The sequence below is a fragment of the Sardina pilchardus genome, chromosome 11 (assembly GCF_963854185.1).
Source record: "Sardina pilchardus chromosome 11, fSarPil1.1, whole genome shotgun sequence".
NCBI lineage: Eukaryota > Metazoa > Chordata > Actinopteri > Clupeiformes > Clupeidae > Sardina > Sardina pilchardus.
In genome coordinates this window covers 26,142,274-26,160,040 of record NC_085004.1, presented here as the reverse complement: position 1 = coordinate 26,160,040, position 17,767 = coordinate 26,142,274, and positions in this window count along the sequence as shown.

Below are 17,767 nucleotides of genomic sequence, written 5' to 3'. Positions count from 1 at the left end.
CAAGGCTTAATATGATCTAATCCAACTTAAAGTGAAATGGACCTGAATGAGTTTTGACTACAGAAATACAAAACTGACAACAAACATGCTTTATACATTTAATATTCATCAGGTGGTGAAATTCTTACAGGCATATCAGAGATATTTATGCACATTATGCTCTTTGCATCAAGCGCTTTCTCAGACATTACAAGATGACTAGGCATGTTCTTGCTGTTGATTGTTTAATTGTTGATTGCTCTGGCTGTTTTTTCGCGCTATAATAGTCTTCAATATGTTCTTTGAGGTTTCACTAAGCTCATTTTCATCATGTTTATCTGCTGTGCCATCACCATTGAGGCTTAGACCATGAGCCGGCATCGCATGACAGTGCACCACCAGCTGCAGGAGGGCCACAACCAAAAGGACTGATGGTATGGTCATCTTCACCATGGTCAAGTCAGCTCAACTCCTGCAAAAACAACACAAGGCTACATCACCATGCGTTTTGGATCATTTAGGCTAAAAACCATCATACTTTTACACTTAAAGAACTGACTGTTTGTGTTGGCAGCCCTGGTATCCGAATATCCAATATCAAACCAACTTGATCTTCGGGGCTAACATGTTACCTAGCTGAAGTTGCTGCTAGCAGGGGTCTCCTAACGTTAGGACTAACGTTATGTTCAGTTATCGTTTGCAATCATTGCTCTCGTAGCTGCCTTGATTTGAGAGTACCCTAAAGTTAAATTACATTATGACTGCATCGAACTGATACCAAGCTGCTGACATCACTAATGGCTAATAAGACATTAGGTGCATTCGAGTTCGGAAACGGCTGACTTCGGCTGACTGCATACGTCAACGAGAGCTTGAGTGTCACCGGGAGGGGCGAAAGTTTTAGGTGCAGATGGTCCCGAACACGATTTTGCAAATTTGACAGACGTGATTCGCGTGAGACCTCGCGGGAGATATCGCGGAATTTGTGTGCATTAAATACAGTATTTAACTTTCATTCTTACTCATTAAAATGAGCATGATGACTGACGAAATAAATTGATATGAAGTAGTTTAAATAAACCACTGTTGTCATACAGTTAACAGGCCTGCATTGTAGCACATTAATTAAATATCAAGTGTGATTTTCCGTGTAGGCTACATGTAACCAACAGCATAAAATAGCAGAATATCAAAACCTTTTCAGTAGGATAGCCTACTGTTCCAGAAATCACAATAAGAAGGTATCCCTTCCATATCTGTTCATTTTAGTACCTTCTAACGTAAGGGGCAAAGATTCTGCAACAGAACAAGATGGATCACTTTTGACAAGCTCAGGTGTCATCCCAGACGCTGGCTGTGCTGATATAAAATGTTAACTGCATCCATCTTGCTCCGCTATAGAATCTTTGGTAAGCAGGCAGAACGAGACCCCTGTCATAATCGTCATGGGGAGATTCCTTCCAAACCTGTTCCAAACGGACCTATCAAGTCCTTGAACTGACGTCATGGGGCGGGATACAGCCGGTTGCATGCACGAAAAGGCAAATGCAGAATTCGACTGCAGGTGTCTTCATCCCGCGAGTTTTGAGCGGTTTTGAGTGACGTGACATGGTCGCATTTTTGTGACATGATCACAACTTTTCTTCAAGTCGAACAACACGTCTAACCAGCATGCACTGCATATGACTCAAATTACGTTTCGACTGCATGCGTTTGCAGCCGACTTGACATGTCGAGTGCACCTATTCTCTGTAGACATTCTCTGGGCCTACTCGCGATCGCCCTCCTGTTGCAGTATCATCCGGAAGTATTTTGAGAGAGGCGGTTCTCTCCTTATTAGACATTGGTCTTTTCCGAAACGGAGTCCTTACTCACATCGACTCTGTTAGCGAGTGAACTAACTTCATTTTCAAGTCACACTCGTGGGTGCGGAGAACACTCGTATTGAAGGGGTAGGGGTTAAAACAGCGCTACATTTCGGATGCACTTGAAGGGAGAAGGGAATTGACGTCAGGAATCAAGGAATTAGTTCATTCCGCTTTAACATCGGAATAAACCACCCAGTTAGCCTAGGCCCTACTTCAGAATTAAAGAGTAACTTCACCCCATAACTCCACCCACTTCACATTTCTGAAAAAGGCTTTCAAAATGGGCAGGACGTTCTGAAATTTGGAAGGTAAGAGCAGCACTGCTGCAGCCAATCAACCATGGTGATTTCCTGTCAATCTGGGAATGAGTGCTGGCTTATCACAGGTAGGCTAATCAGGGCAGCAGGTGTTGGGGCGTTTCATTCCTAATTTGTAACGACCCGGTGGATAAGTACAGGACTACGTCAGCATTCCAATAGCATTTTGGACCAAAATGCCATGCCATGTTTCAACCTGTAGAGGGCGAGGAGAGCCATAACTCCAATACAAAATCATATGAAATGTTAGTTTTCTCGGGAAACACGATTTTTGTCAATATTAACCCTTGTAATAGTGTAGGTCACCAATTATGAGTAATTTCAATCAATCAACAGCTCAAAAAATATTTTAGGGTGCAGTTACACTTTAAGTTTAATTCCAAATAATCATTTTCATGTGGGATAAGTGCTTGGCCACATGGTCTTTTTAAAAGCGGTATTAAGTTTTATTCAGAATTAAGTTAGTTTTATACGGAATTAAAGCTCTCATGTAAATGCAGCGAGTGGTCTCTTAATTTTGAATATGACGTCAACTCATTCAAATGTAACTCAGCAACCGTAGGATGACTTCAGAAGAATGTGCAGTGGTCTAATTTCTTTCCAGAGCCGTAGATAAACTGTGAAGTTGACATGATTTGATTGCCAAAGATGGTTTCATTTTCATTTCAGAACAACATTTTTTTCAGAAACATTTTCAGATAGGCCTATCACCCTAACCATAAGCATCTTGAACAAACATAAGCCACCATTACGGTAGGCTACTTCATGGCAATACTTAGGCTACTAAGGATGGTTTTCCAGTTTTTGTCTGTTTCAGAAATATTGAGAGCCCAGGTGTAGGCCTATCTCACAAAAATAACCCTAAAGCCAATAGAATAGCACATGCATAAAGACATTCACAGTAGATTTTTTAAATAGAGAACAGACGCTCAGTGAATTACATCATTCAATTGCTTGTCTTTTCAGATGACTTGCTGAGACGTTCATTTTCACTTCTAACTTGGAAAACACTGCACAAATTATATTCTATTGACAACAACCATTACCATCTACTAGCCTAGTCAAATCTGTATCCATCATGTGCAATGACACATATACTGTATCAATTGCTAACCAAAAGCATCTTACTCTGTAGATGTGGTGATGGAAAGGAAGAGCAGTTTTGTCTGGTCCAGGTGAACTCTCGTGTGGAGAACTGTCCTTTAGTAGCCTACTTTTATAGGGCCAGGCAGCTCATCTTGGCTTTATTGATTACATCAATGTGTCATCACTCTAACGACCTTCCTGAAAGATGCAAAATATTCAAGTAATAATCCCAGCGCTTACTCAGGATAAGAGAAACAATAGGCCACTGCCAATGGCTATTCTCCCTGTCTGTTGAACACCAGCATGGTAATACATTTGCATGTGGTCTTGAACTCAACGTACCACTATAATCTGTATCTGGACAGCTGACAGAGAAAGCACACAGCCGAGCCTACAGTAGACATTTAGATGAACAAATTAGCATGATAACGCTCCAATATTGCTCCATTATTCACGCTTGAGTACATCCATTTTAGCATTACGATTTGAATACTACTAACAATGATATAGACATGTAAATGCAACTTCATGTCACCATCAAGTCACTGTGCTTTGCAAGGACGTTTTACAAGAAAGTTTCTGCAAGGAATGTCTGGCACTGCCTCACACAGACCTGTGTCTGCAATAAAGCAATATGTTTCTTCCTGTCTGTTGAACACCAGCATGATAATACATTTGCATGTGGTCTTAAACTCAACGTACCACTAGTCTGTATCTGGACAACTGACAGAGAAAGCACACAGCCAAGCCTACAATAGACATTTATGAATGTTTCTGCAAGGAATGTCTGCACTGCCTCACACAGAGCAGCCTAAGTGAATGAGCCCACTAAAGCACTGTTGAATCCTAAAGTGAAATAAGTGGCTTCAATGTCGGGCTTGTTCATATGAGGTTTATTACACAGTTTATACACATTCAGAAGCAGTTTGAGTGTTATGAGTTACAACGAAAGACAAATGAAAAACAATGGCAGACATCAACGAGCCAATATAGCCTATATAAGTTAGCAGTTTAAATATTTCACATGATTTGCTTAATGTGATAATTATTAAATATGTGACAAACCTATATCTCAATTTAATGAATTATGTTACACAGCACAATGACCTATAGAAAAGTGTTAAGCCTGTTTTCTCCCATTACTGGCTTTGTGAAGTTCTCACACCCACTCCAAGCTGCATGACATGCTGCATGTGTGTTTCAGATGTGGACACGTCATGAGGCAGGCCTGCGTCATACCACCTGCCTTTTGTGAGGAAAATATTTGTCCACTAGAGGGCACTATTAGCATGCCGTCCAGTCTCTCAACTGTTTATGAGTCAGTGAACTATCACATTGTTTACTGGATTCGTTGTGAGCCAGGAGTTAAGAACTTTATGTTGGTTTAAGTTCAAACAAAACATGGTATAAACTGAGAAAATCCATGGTTTTTACCTTAGCTTAACGAATATGCCCAAAATGGTTTCAGTCAAATTGGAGTGATTTGACTGTAGCAGAGTGTAGCATGTGTGGTGATTTTGGAGTGGCATGGAGTCTCTTGCAGCCTTGTGCTCATCTTTTGTCACATCCTCTCTTCCCAGAGAATCTCATTGTTCATTTGTTTGTTTGTTCTCTCCATCTATCTGTCTGTCTACTTCTTTCTCTCCCGCTCTCTCTCTCTCTCTCTCTCTCTCTCTCTCTCTCTCTCTCTCTCTCTCTCTGTCTTGTCTTCTCATTTGTGCCCCCAGGTAGTCCGTTGAGTAACTTCTTTGACGTAATTAGGCAGCTTTTTTCAGACGAGAAGCACGGTCAGGCGCCACGCTCCCCCGGCACGCCCAGCAAGCACGGGGCTGCCAACGGCAGGAGGCCGGAGCCCGAGCCCTCTGACTCTAAGAGCCAAGCGGGCAAAGACAGGGCCCAGCCTCCCTCGCCCACACACACACCCTCTCCCTCCCCCTCCCCCTTGCCCATATGGAAAAGATGTGATTTTCAAACATTTTCTGGGTCAATATATAGTCTCGTGCGGAAGTTTTGTGCCCCGAGGTGTCCGACCTGACTTCAGTATCATATTCTCCAACCACGACGGCCTCCCTTGCAACACCAGAAGAGGTGAATTTCACTGTCATTACGAATATAGGCAAAGTCATTTGTCAGTAAGTTAACAACACAGATAGAAACACTCGCCCAAGACATTCTCCTTCTTGCTCAACCATAGTAAACAGTTCTAATAACGTATAGGCCTATGCGTTTCCTGTATTTATTTTCCGAACTGATCTCATGAACACACTTTTTTCGGAGGTCGGGACTTTTTAAAGGCGGGTCCTCCGAGGTTCTGAGCTGCATGAAGGCACTATAATACACCTGCAAAGGGACCTGATGAAACCCATGAATTGGCTTGGCTTTCTCCCTGTCTGTTGAACACCAGCATGATAATACATTTGCATGTGGTCTTGAACTCAACGTACCATTATAATCTGCATCTGGACAGCTGACAGAGAAAGCACACAGCCGAGCCTACAGTAGACATTTAGATGAACAAATTAGCATGATAACACTCCAATATTGCTCCATTATTCATGCTTGCGTACGTCAATTTTAGTATTACGATTTGAATACTACTAACAACAATGATATAGACATGTAAATGCAACTTCATGTCACCATCAAGTCACTGTGCTTTGCAAGGACGTTTTACAAGAACGTTTCTGCAAGGAATGTCTGGCACTGCCTCACACAGACCTGTGTCTGCAATAAAGCTTTATTTCTTCCTGTCTGTTGAACACCAGTATGATAATACATTTGCATGTGGTCTTAAACTCAACGTACCATAGTCTGTATCTGGAGAGCTGACAGAGAAAGCACACAGCCAAGCCTACAATAGACATTTATGAATGTTTCTGCAAGGAATGTCTGGCAATGCCTCACACAGAGCAGCCTAAGTGAATGAGCCCACTAAAGCACTGTTGCATCCTAAAGTGAAATAAGTGGCTTCAATGTCGGGCTTGTTCATATGAGGTTTATTACACAGTTTATACACATTCGGAAGCAGTTTGAGTGTTATGAGTTACAACGAAAGACAAATGAAAAACAATGGCAGACATCAACGAGCCAATATAGCCTATATAAGTTATCAGTTCAAATATTTCACATGATTTGCTTAATGTGATAATTATTAAATACTGTAGGCTATGTGACAAACCTATACATCAATTTAATGAATTATGTTACACAGCGCAATGACCTATAGAAAAGTATTAAACCTGTTTTCTCCCATTACTGGCTTTGTGAAGTTCTCACACCCACTCCTGAGTGAGACACACTGCATGTGCGCTTCAGATGTGGACACGTCATGAGGAAGACCTGCATCATAGCACCTGCCTTTGTGTGGAAAATATCTAACCACTAGAGGGCACTATTAGCATGCCATCCAGTCTAGGTTTTCAACTGTCTGTGAGCCGGTGAACGATCACATTGTTCACTGGATTCTTTGGGAGCCTGGAGTTAAGCATGGGCAAGGAAAGGGATAATTGTCCTTCACAGGCTCTCTTCACCCATTAGATTATTTTGGAGAAGATTTCTCCTCAACTTTGTCAGCAGAGTTGTGGTACTCGTACTCTGAGCCTCTACGACCTTGTGACCTTGTTTGTACGACCCCCCCCCCCCCACACACACAGTCTCATTGGTTCCACTAGCCGGCTTCAGACCATCGGGCCAGCTTGGGCCAGGCTAACTTCGGGCCAAACTGGTGCTAATAGCCCGGGTCCACAAGCCTCACCTTTGCGTTCAGACTGCCAGGCCATTAGCCTCTCCGCATTACACCTCGACACGCCCTCGCTTGTGAAAACGTCACCATTACCACACCTTTTCAAGCAGGATAAGCAGAAAGTCGTGTAGGCCTTCCTATGCTGTGCTATAGAAGTCAGTCACCATTTATTGTCCTAGTATACTATATGAACTGGGAATTTCTGGGAAAGCTCTTGACTGGTTCAAATCTTACCTTAAAGGGCGTTCTTTCAGCGTGTCTTGGCAGGGACAGATATCAAAGTCTCATGACCTCACTACAGGAGTCCCTCAAGGATCAGTATTAGGGCCCCTCCTTTTCTCTATTTACACCACTTCTTTAGGTGGGATTATTCGCTCTCATGGATTTGAATATCATTGCTATGCGGACGACACTCAACTTTTCCTATCCTTCCCACCTGAGGACTCTAGTGTTTCCCATCGGATCTCTGCATGCCTGAAGGATATTTCAATCTGGATGAAGGATCAGCACCTTCAGCTTAATCTTTCAAAAACTGAGCTCTTGGTGTTTCCAGCAAAAACAGCCATTCCCCAACAGATGAACATCCAGCTTGATTCATCCTCATTGACTCCAACTAGATCGGCACGTAACTTGGGTGTCATAATTAATGACCAACTTACTTTCTCTGAGCATGTTGCCTCAATTGCAAAGTCATGTCGGTATACCCTGTACAACATTAGGAAGATCAGACCTTATCTGACACAAGATTCCACTCAGCTTCTTGTACAGGCAATGGTTATCTCCAAGCTGGACTACTGCAATTCCCTGTTAGCTGGCCTACCTGCTTGCGTATTAAGACCACTACAGTTGATTCAGAATGCTGCAGCACGACTGGTCTTTAATCAGCCAAAAAGGACACATGTAACCCCTCTCCTAGTTACTCTCCACTGGCTCCCTATAGTAGCCAGAATTAAATTTAAATCTCTCACTCTGGCCTATAGGACACTGACTGGATCTGCTCCTAGCTACTTCAGTTCTTTGATGAAGATGTACATTCCCAACCGCCCATTGCGATCTTCTGAGGAGCGTCTGTTATGTCGACAAACCATTCATGCTAGGTCAAACTGTAGATCCTATTCTTCAGTGGTTCCGTGTTGGTGGAATGAGTTGCCCAGTGCTCTCCGTTCCAGCAACAGTTTTGGATCTTTCAAGAGGGGTCTTAAGGCATATTTGTTTAATATGCACTTAGTCTTTTGAGCGTTTGTTATGTGTTATGGTTTGTATAATAGTATTGTTTTGTTATAATTTGTCCATTGTTAGAATTTGACATTTATTCTATTGTCCTTAAATTTAGCCTTACCATGCTATAGTTATTGTTATTATATAATTAACTGAGTGACTTATTTGATTGCTATTCTCAAGTTTTTATTTCTCATTAGGTTAGTGCTTAATTGATTGTTTTATTGATAATATTGCTATTCTCCCTTTTTGTAATTGTTCACTGTTATTTAATTTGTATTGTTATTTTTTTGTATGTCGCTTTGGACAAAGGCGTCTGCTAAATAACCATAACCATAACCATAGTATGTCACTTAAGGCTAATAGGCTATTCATTTCTATACAAACCAAGACGGCGGATTCCTAAAGAAACGCATGGCACAGACGTGTATCTAAATGAGTTATGTAACATAAATGACATTTTACCTGACTCGAAGAGCAGTAAACATTTGTAGCCTAAGGCTGTGTGTACAATCCATAGACAGTAAAATCCGCATGGAGCTCCAGTGGAATTTTAGTTTCACGACCATGCCGAGTTCACAGCCTAGCACCAAGCAGAGTAGCCTAGGCTAAAGAAAATATTTTGAAGCCAGTAGTAGACGCTCCTGCTAAGAACCAAACGGGACTTTGTTAAAATCCACAACTCTATGGCTACTGGAAAATGTAAGGTTCATTTATTAAATGTTATTTTGAAGCATTAACAAACAGAGTTATTTTAGAATTTCCGAACGAAAGGGGCTGGAGTGCGTGAGTGAAAATGTCAGGTTGTCCCGGCAACGCGATTTCCTGTTCTAAACAAACGACCTGCAATGGCATTTTCTATTGCCTCACCATGTTTCTTTCAAAATAAAAATAAATGAATTTTAAGCGGTGAAAATCACTACCATGTCCAGGCGTTTATGTATTCTTCTGGTGTACTAAAAGGAGAAGTTCGCGCTAGCATGAAAAACAAAGTTTATAATGTAACGTCAAGCTGGGCTAATCTAGGCTACTATTTAAGGATCTTTGGTCGTATCAGAAAACACACTGGCAGGAATAGCCTAAATTAGTGGGACGCTATGTTCATACCTGCAAACTCGTCGCTTTTCGGCGAAATTCGCCGTTTTCACAACAAAATAGGTCATTTTCATGATTCATCTAAATCCGAAGAGTTTTTTTGTGGGGGGGGGGGGGGTGAGGGCGAGACAAGAAGATTTCCGTCTTCTCTGCTACCTCTCTCTATCGCCCTGTTAGAAAGTAGTAGGCTACATTTGGCCTGTCACGTTTAATTGATTCGGCCAATCACAATCAAGGCATATGACATCCGCCTCCAACACAGATTAACTTGTAACGGCAGTTTGAAATTTGTGGCGGAAAGAAGTAGCCTACAAACAAGACTCACTCGCATTTGCGAGAAAATATTTCGGCATGCGAACGAGGATAACAAAACAGACGCACATGTGCAAGTGCTTCTTGCAGCCCACAATTCGGCCCGCACTTACTGTAGGTTATGATTGGCAGTGCTCGCTATTTTTTCCTAGCGAAAGACGACCTGTGGTTAACTTCACTGTACAATACTCTTCTTAGATAACGTTTACAATGTCAATGGAAAAACAGCATGTTACATAGGCCTAGAGATGATACTCTGTAATCTCCATTGCAGCGGATCTAATTAGTCTACGTTATTCTAGCCTACGTGTTTCTGCGCGCACGAAAGGGAGAGAGCTGGATGCAGGATGGCTTGTCATTGTTGATAACTGATTTCTCCATTTTATGAGAAACTTCTAAAAGAAAATCGTGAAAACAATAGTAGTTCCACTACTGAGCATTTATTATAGGCCTAAACTGTGAGGGGACATAGCAAACCACTCAGCGGAGTTGGCAAAAGAGCCTTAAAGTGACAGTGCATCATTTTGAAGAGCTCTTTTCCAAAACGATATAAAATCCATTTTTGAAAACATTAAAAAATCATGTTATTTAAATGTGTATTTCAGGTAATATCAATTAAAAAAACAGTTGTTTTGTTTAGTGAGTAAAGATAAATCAACTAAGCATAACAGTTTCACTGAGATTACTTAAAAAAAAAAAAAGATTTATGAACATTCATTAAAATGGTGGATATAGCGTTTTGGAAAATAACTCTTCATTTGGGTAATTAAACAGCATCATAACCATATTTCTTAAGAAATTTATTATATACAACAAAATTACTTTGTCATTATTATCTAAATGACACAATACATTTTATATGGCCTATGCACGCTGCATTGTGTGTGGCACTGGCCAATTTTCAAGTCCCAATGAGCCAAAATGTGTTGCCACCTCTGGTCACACTTAACTAGCGGTAATGCAGGAAAAGTAGGCCTACAATCAGTCATAATTCATTTGCTTTTTATATAAATAGTTGATGGTGTTGATGTTGATGTGTGCAAGTCGGCCTCTGCCTCGTGGCTACGGCCGAAACAACACCCGTGGGAATATACATTACCAACCCCATTCTCACTCGTGATATTGCTGAAGTGTATAATTTTTTTTACCTGTGATAGCCTGTTTTTACAGAGGTTGTGTGTGGGGGGGGGGGGGGGGGGGGTCCAAAAAGTTTGTCACCTTTTTCACACTTCTGAGTTTGCAGGTATGTATGTTAGTTAGTTATATTAGTTCACTTTTTACTGTGCTACATGGTGATCTCTGGACAGAGTTAGCCTACTGACAGGCAAATATCTATGTGGATGTAACGTTATGTCTAAATTCCATGTGCAATGTTTGTGGACTCCACACACAGCAACGGGTTGACTCCGCCTTCACCTTGACGCCGCCTCTGGCCCGACTGTAGTCCCGACTGGCCCAACGATTTTGTTGGGCCAGAAATCAGGGGCTAGCCCCGATTTGGCCCGCAGTTAGCACCCGCCAAGAGGTGTGAAAGCAATTAGCCCTGGCACGGCCTGGCTAGCTCGGCTTTGGCCCGACGGTCTGAAAGGGGCTACTGATGAGATGAGGCCCTTGGCCCTGGTGCAGCCAAAGATCCTTAAGGCGTAGCAAGATACGTCGTCGTAGTTCATGTCTATGGGCGCAAAACGGGGATCACTTCCTCTGCATAAAGAGGCGCGTCATTGCGTGTCAGACGTATTCATGGGTTTCATCAGGTCCCTTTCCACAGGTGTACAAAATCAAGCACTCGATTATCAATGCTTGATGATGTTCCAAAATAATCTTGCTGCTCTTTCAAGCCCTCTACATTTATTAGTTCTAATATGGAAGTAACACACACAAAGCATGTACACTTTCAAGGAATTGTATAAAAACATCAATGGAATAATGGAAATATGTCGCTGCTCTCATTAAGTTACCCCAGCGCCATCTGATCGTCGTTAGCACAAATCAGGATTTGGTTCAGCTGGCTGGCTAATGTGTTGTCAAGGTAGAGCGTACATAGCAACCGGCCAATAAGCAGAATAAACCAGAGGGGCACACCTGATATAAAGTCGATTTTCTCCAGACGGAAATGCTCAAAAATGCTAAAAATGTACCTGAAGTGGTCAGAAGGGGTTGAGGGTCATGAAACCGTGCCCAAAATTCACATTCCTAACTCTAGAGAATGGAGATTTTAGCATATAGTTGAAATTCTGATCTATGTCCATAGACTTCAATGGAACAGTTGCTGCCTCTGCTCTGCATAAAGGGGGATTTTGACCCCCCCTCTTGCGATTCGGGTTCCAGGAAGTGGCTTCTCATGAAGTATCTTGCTCCGCCCCTTAATGATCTTTGGTGCAGCTCAGCCCTGGATAGGCACACAGAGGGAGAGTAGGCGGTGGCTAAGCGTGGTCTGCAGGCCCTCCAGGGGCAGGTGACCCTGATGAGGGGCGGAGGAGGCTCTGGAAGTCCTCCATCTCCAGGAGGTCCGGCATCCTCTGGAGGAAGTAACCTTCACAGAACACCGACAGCTCTGTCGCTCCAAATGCCTGATGAGCAGAAAAAGAGAGGGTCATTCATTTGACTCATGAGACACATCTTACGATGATGCATTGATATAAAGGAATAAACCTCACCAAAAACAGATGGATATTTCCCCCCACAATTGACAAAAATAACACTAAATGTAAAACTTTGTAGACATCAAGACTTAGTTATGTGTGTTCCCAAGGGTGTATGCATGCTGTGTTTTTACCTTAGCTTAACGAATATGCCTAAAATGGTTTCAGTCCAATTGGAGTGATTTGACTGTAGCAGAGTGTAGCATGTGTGGTGATTTTGGAGTGGCATGGAGTCTCTTGCAGCCTTGTGCTCATCCTTTGTCACATCCTCTCTTCCCAGAGAATCTCATTGTTCATTTGTTTGTTTGTTCTCTCTATCTATCTGTCTGTGGCTGGCACTTCTTTCTCTCCCACTCTCTCTCTCTCTCTCTCTCTCTCTCTCTCTTGTCTTCTCATTTGTGCCCCCAGGTAGTCCGTTGAGTAACTTCTTTGACGTAATTAGGCAGCTTTTTTCAGACGAGAAGCAAGGTCAGGCGCCACGCTCCCCCGGCACGCCCAGCAAGCACGGGGCTGCCAACGGCAGGAGGCCGGAGCCCGAGCCCTCTGACTCTAAGAGCCAAGCGGGCAAAGACAGGGCCCAGCCTCCCTCGCCCACACCCACGCCCTCCCCCTCCCCCTCCCCCTCCCCCGCTGGGACACAGGAACAACCTTAAGAGAGGGGATTTTATAGTAGAGGACTAGATTCCCAAAAAAACAGAAAAGAAAAGAGAAATATAAAGAAAAAAAAATGAGAATGAAGATCATAAAAGTTAAATCTAGGAAATAACTGGTTGGTTTGAGCTACCAACAAAACGTTTTTTTTTTTTTTGTACAATGATTGGAATGACTGAAATCTGTAAGCAAATTTCTGTTTTAAAGGCACAGGTGCAGTCTAACCTTCCCCTCGTTTCTTTTATTATTTTTTTTTATTTGATCATTGTTTTCCATTTGTCTCCTGTACACAGTTTGGTGATCGCTTGGCTTGTTTTCACTACCAGGAATTATCCAGAAAACGTATTAGAGTTCCACCCCTGCCATCTCAAGAGGACACTTTGACTTTTAAGGCAGGAGGTTCCCGAAGGACAAACACACCCATCACAATGTTGACACATGTCCCCACCGTGACTCAGAGAGAATAGCCATCCTGTGAAACAAATGTCCCCACCAAAATGTCCCCATAATGAACAGTACCAATGTACGTACCTCTCCCTCGTCCTCATTATGCACCATCAAATACACTCTGCTGTGCGTCCCATCGGCCGGAGCAGATGGTATGAACTGCTCTCCCCAACAACCTCCGCCCTCTCCCTCTCCTCGCCTGCTGGATTGTGGACGACAGAAGACTGGGAGAAAAGCCTTAAGACAAATATGTTCTTCAAGCACATAGTCTCTCTCTCTCTCTGTTTCTTCTCTACCCTACACATGTGCACACGCGCGCGCACACACACACACACACACACACACACACACACACACACACACACACACACACACACACACACATACACACACACACTTGGATGTATAAGGCTTCAAGAGGAGAGAGAATGTTAGCACAGACATAGGATCAAACAAGGAGTGTGGTGGAGACAGCCACAATGGCACTGGCAGGATTGTACTCTTTCTGTAGAATAACTTTCTGAATGAACCATCACTACTCTCTAATGGACTTGCTGTAAATGAAATGGGATCCTAGTGGCAAAAACTAAATATTGGGTACATGCCACTGGAATGGGGTGGGCAAATTAAGACACAAATGAAATATTATGTTGTACAGACTAGATATGTTTTTATTGTATTACAAATGTCTAGCTGTGACATGGATCAGGCTGTGTATCTATTTATTTTTTTTGGTCATTTGTGGTCAAAGTCACTTATATGTCACCTTTGATTGGTGTTATGCATTATTGATGTTTGATTATGTTTGTTTATTTTTTCTTATTCTGTATTTAATGTTTTTAATATTTTTGAAGGAAGCATCTGCAGGATTCAGAGAATCATAATTGTGAATATTTTTGTAATTCATTTATTTGGTTTTAATGGTGAATGTCTTGTCTTTCTGTTAATATATATACAAATACACACACCTTAATTTATTCTATTCTTAGGTATTTATAGGAACAAAACGGGGTAGATAGTTGACAATTTGTCGTGATATCAGGGCATCATTGACCAGAACTTTTTGGCAAATATTTTCTCCCATACTTGTGGTTGAACTGACTAACAGTATGTGATCAAAGACACCTGTTTTTTTTTTCCTTTGTCCAGTTTGGAAAAAGCTTGTATCGTATGTTCAATTATTTATGAGTAATTTAAGAATGTAGACTAGCATTTTGGGGAGAGGGGTGACCCACCGATGTCTGTCTCTGATGTTTCTTCTTGTTGGCGTGTGCAACTGGGGGCTGAAGGTGATGGGAGTGACTCTCAAGGAGACTGGCTGTAAATAGATTTCTTTCTTGGGGAATTAGGGGGGGTTCCACATGGCACTTGGTTGCAGGAGACCTGCTCCTGGGTTTGATCTTGTAATGCTGTTTGCATGTCCGGCGGCCGGCTTTTCTTTGCATGATGTTGTAACCGTTAGATTTCCACAGACCTTGTAATCCCAAAGCTCTCCTGTTTTGTTTTGTCTTGTTTTTTTGAAGGGGAAAAAAAGTGTCTTTTATTCTTTTTTTTTTTTTCAGTTTGTTTGTTTTGTTTCATTTCACCCTCATTTCTCCTGTATCTATATTTCTCTGTACTCTCTCTCTCCCTCCCTCTCTCTTTCTCTCTTCTCATGTTTTTGTCTTTGTGTTCCTCCCTGGGCCCCCTGTCCTCGTCCACCTCCTGTGTGTGTTCCTGGTGAGATCTCAGCACTCTCCCTAGCCCTGGTGGCTGGCACAGCATGGAGGTGGATCCATGAATAAATAAAGCAATACAGATTGTACATGCGTCTGTCCGGTGCTTTCATGGTCACGCTAAGGTGCTTACAGCACGGAAGGCAAGCATTAAGTCCATAAAGGAACACACAAGATGCATGAAGGTGAGTTTGAGTAGAACAACTATGTAGACCACACACACACACACACACACACACACACAGTGTTGTGTCTATGAAAATGTTGACAAATAAATCAATATGATTTTCACGAGTGCCTTATTAATGATAATGCAGATTTGTATTAGAAGCTGAAAAGCTGTTGTTTGCTTAATGAATAAATGTAAAAGTTTCTGTGCAGTGTGCACTACTGTATGACACACTGTACACACTTTCATGAAACATGACCAATATGACCTGCACCTGCATGTTTTGATTAGATTTCAGCTCACATATATTTTACAAATTGCCGCTAATACTGTACAGATATGTATTTACAGGAAAATAAAAACATGAAATATTTAAAGCTAATCAGTGATAATACTCAGTAGCAAGTTGTGCATGCAGCCGTTTAGATATATTGAAGATCAGACAATAATCAATGTTTGTTTCTTTGACATTAGGAGTGCATAAATGTTGCTCATGTGAGGTATGCCTGAGGCAGAGATAATTGTACAGTGTGCGGTGGGAAGACCTGATTAAACAGAGGATGGAGCAGTAGCATTGCCACCTGAGAAAGAGCAGGCCTTTGAGAGTCACTGTTGCATTGGAAGAGAGTGTCTGCTAAACCCCACTCACCACCAATTAGTTAAGCTCCAGCACAAACTCAGTGTTAAGGGTATGGTTCTAGCTTACATGATTTCATTAGAGACAACAGAATAATAATCATCATGTAGATTTTGTGTCTGTGTATGCTCTGACTAAATTGCAACAACAAAAGGTTAAACTGTATGAGGACTCTGAGTTTGTCTAGGCCTATTATTGTGTGTTGAACACTTCTGTGCTGATCATTCCTGTAGCTGCAGGTTATTTGTATTCCCATGTTTTTGATTCAGCACCAAAGATACTATTCACCCCACAAGCACCTGCAGAGCTTCATCCTGTATGTGCAGAGAACAAGGCTGGAGGAAGTAGAAGGGAACTCATTCTTGCTAGCAAAGTTGTAGGATTATGGGATCTAGTCCATGAGTCTGCATGAGTGTAAACAGGAATAAGAAAATGACCACAAAAATGCTTTGATGCAAGTAGACATTTAATAGCATTTGTCAGGATACCAATTTCAGATATCCAATGTTACATTTATGGTTAAAACATATCATTCAAGGTCATGTTCTGTTTTTGGTAAAACAGCAAAAGGTTTGTTCTCACCTTTGATTTTTTTCACTCTAGTTGTAAATCTACCAAAGGCACAGTTCGCCGATCCTCCAGACAGTCTCCCAATTAGATTGTCATTTAGATTATTTAACAAACCTCTAGCATCTGGATCAATAGTTTTATTATCAATGATTTCTGTAGCTAAGTACTTCTCTTGCATACCAATCATGACTTCAGGTTGTGCTCCAGATTGCTGTACCCATGATTTAAAAGAAATAACCTCTTGAATATTTATTCCATGAAGATTTTTCAGAAATTTAAGAACGAACCTCTGACCTTTTTTAGTACCTACATTGCATGCATAAAATATGATTTGGATGTTGCTTATATGTGGGACACTCAGTTTTTTAGCTAGTGTTTCTTCATCTAATCCACACACAGAATTTTTGGACCCATCAAAGAGCCCATGGCAGTGGACTTGTATGGATAATTCTTTTATTTTAGACAATTCATTTTCAATATTTTCAATGTTTTCCAGAACATAGACCCCATGGTTTTCTTTTAGAATTTCCCAAACAATCTTGTTTTCATACAGAATAGCTCTATATTGACGTATATTACCGTCTTTATAGTCTCCTATCATTTTTCTCTCAGCATGACCAGGAAAGTCATCTCTGTCGGGCTCACTGGCAAATTGTATCACTGCAGTTGGTTCTTTGCCATATACATCAAGACCTTTCTCCCTTAAGATGTTGATAACTGCCTCTGTGAATTCACTCCTTGTCTTTACATCACCACACTTCTTTGGCAGTTTGAGCCTAAGGGTTTGGTAAGGATGAAACAGTTCATTCTGACCTTCAGAATGAACTGCTTCTAGCAATTTCGTGGCTAAACTCTGTGGCTCGTGTCCTGCGACAGTTAACCCGGAGGCCGTGTCTTGACATTTGGACTCTAGCTGGATCTCCACTGTATCGGCCTCATAAATCAGAACCTGTGAGATACTATCAACTCCATTGCTCCACTCTGTACTGGCATAATTATAGAAGTCAAGTTTCTTATTTGCAGCTATGCTGATGAGTCTATCTTCATCATGAGGTAACAGGAACGGATCTTTTATTCCTTCTTTTGCGCCTAAGAAGGGCGTCTTATCTTCAACATCTAACAAAAAGTAGAAATGAATTTTTCCCCGACCAATAGCTATATCCTTATGAGTCTCTTGAATCTTTTTCTCAAATGTCTGTAAGAACGTAAAGCCACAAGGGAACTGAGTGATCTTAGGAAACACTACTATGACAATAGCATTTTCCTTAAACATTTCAGAGACTATCTTAGCAATGTCTTCTGCACCTGCAGCACCCCAA